Below are 2,354 nucleotides of genomic sequence, written 5' to 3' on the forward strand. Positions count from 1 at the left end.
CGGCACAAACAGACTAAGACAGTGTAGCATCACAAGCCCTTCTGACCTAGCCTGCATTTAATTGCAAAGTGCCTGCTAGTCATTATCTATTCTCAGGCCCATGGGCTGCCTGCTCTTCCTGGTTCTGCTCCTATCACAGAGGCCTGGCCCATGGAAAGTACATTTCTCAGGCTCCTTGACCAACTGGTTTCTGGTGAATTTCCACCAAAGAGTGGCACTGGCAGGAGATTGCAGGGAGAGGAGTAGTAAAAGTTAGTCCTCCCCCACCCCTTTTCTTCCCCAACCCTTGCCCCATCTATCCCTTCTGGGGTGTCTTATGAGAGTTGTGCTGGGTCTCAGCACGTATCCCAGCTCCTGGCATCTGGTGACATTCCCTCTGCCTTCCGTCCCTCCAGCTGCGTGTGGGTGGGGAGTCACAGCTTGCTGCTGTTGCTCATCTCTGCAATGACTCACTAGCCCATTTGACTTTCAGCTCTTCCAATATCTGACGACTAGTTCCCTGTATTTGAATTTCTTCTATTGAACTAGCTGGTGTGGGACCTGTTGTTGTCCTCACTGGTGCCTGATTGATAAACATACAATGATAATCCATCAGCTTCTCCCCCCACCACTGTGTCAGGCATCAGAATCTAATTCAGGCTGGGATTACCCAAGCTGATATTAACAAAGCCTGTCGTTTAAAAGTTAAGCAGAAAAGCAATTTTAAAAGAGGTGGTAAATAAAGATAAAAGCTGAAATAAACACATTGTACAACATAAAGCAGTAAAATGATAGATGAGTTCAAAAGCTGTTTTTTTTTTGATAAGATGACTACAGTAAACAAACCTCTGACAAATTTAATTAGGGGAATATTTTTAATTAGAAATGAGAAAGGAAATAGGACAATTTATAGAAAATAGATTTTCCCTCAAATCCACAGAGAATGTTATGCATTCTTCTAGACTAATAAACTGAAATCCTCAACGAAAAATTTCTAGAAAGATATAGATTACTAAAAATAATACAAGTATAAATCCAAACAGAACAACAACTGAGAAAAAAATTGAGAAAATCATCCAATAACAGTCCCCAAACTGCAGTTGGTCTCATTATTTCCACCAGGGCAATTTTTGTATGTTTAAGAAACAGATAATTTTCATGTTGTATAACATACAGAGTGGGCCTGGTGTGGTGGCTCACACTTATAATCCTAGCACTTTGGGAGGCCCAGGTAGGCGGATTGCTTGAGCTCAGGCATTTGAGACCAGCCTGGGCAACGTGGCAAAATTCTGTCTCTACTAAAAACACAAAAATTAACCGGGCATAGGGTATATGTGCCTGTAGTCTCAGATACTTGGGAGGCTGAGATAGGAGGATCACTTGAGCCTGAAAGATTGAGGCTGCATGAGCTGTATTCGCACCACTGAACTCCAGCCTGGGTAACAGAGTGAGATCTTGTCTTAAAAAAAAAAAAAGTATATATATGTATATATACACATACAAAGAGATGAGTTCCTTTATGTCTATTCAGCAAGCATGAACTTCTTCTCAAACCCTGATAAAGATAAAATATACAAACAGAAAATTATAGGCACAGATAACATGAATAGGGATAGGAAAATCTTGAAGAAAATTCTCACCTCTAAAAAGGAACTTGTTTTACTATACTGCTATCTTCACAGGGCTGATAAGTTTTTTTGTGGGGAGGAGGGTGTTGTAACAGCTTCCCTGAGATCTAATTTTTATTTTTTTTTTAAGACGGAATTTCTCTCTTGTTGCCCAGGCTGGAGTGCAATGGCACGATCTTGGCTCACTGCAACTTCTGCCTCCCAGGTTCAAGCAATTCTCTCACCTCAGCCTCCTGAGCAGCTGGGATTACAGGCGCTCACCACCACGCCCAGCTAATTTTTGTATTTTTAGTAGAGACAGAGTTTCACAATGTTGGCCAGGCTGGTCTCAAACTGCTGACCTCAGGTGATCCACCAGCCTTGGCATCCTAAAGTGCTGGGATTACAGGTGTGAGCCACTGAGCCTGGCCTATATTCTTATACTACAAAAAATATGGACTTTATAAATCTATGTCATCCTGATGCAAGGGCCATGCAAATCTCCACTGTACTGTCTCAACTTCAGTATATGTGCTGCTAACGCAAGCACAAAGGGTGATAACTTTACAAGTTAAATTGAAAGAAACCACAGAGGATGGATGGTTTGTATGTTATCAGAGTAAACAACCACTTGACAAAACTTCCAAAGCTAAAATCAAAGGGAAACTATCTGGAGCAAATGTTCACAGCAAATATAACAAAAAGTTCTGTGTTACGTAAAGAATTTACACATGTCGGGCCAGGCACGGTGGCTCACTCCTGTAATCC

The 2,354-nt window shown here is 41.6% G+C and overlaps 1 non-coding gene across 1 annotated transcript; it reads right to left on the reverse strand.

Annotated features, from left to right (window-relative positions):
- Positions 1-2,034: 2,034 nt before the first annotated feature.
- LOC115898431 lies at positions 2,035-2,136 on the reverse strand. The gene has a single exon (XR_004058165.1). It is a non-coding gene; the product is annotated as a U6 spliceosomal RNA (small nuclear RNA).
- Between the last annotated feature and the right edge of the window lie 218 nt (positions 2,137-2,354).

The sequence above is a fragment of the Rhinopithecus roxellana genome, chromosome 6 (assembly GCF_007565055.1).
Source record: "Rhinopithecus roxellana isolate Shanxi Qingling chromosome 6, ASM756505v1, whole genome shotgun sequence".
NCBI classification, from domain to species: domain Eukaryota; kingdom Metazoa; phylum Chordata; class Mammalia; order Primates; family Cercopithecidae; genus Rhinopithecus; species Rhinopithecus roxellana.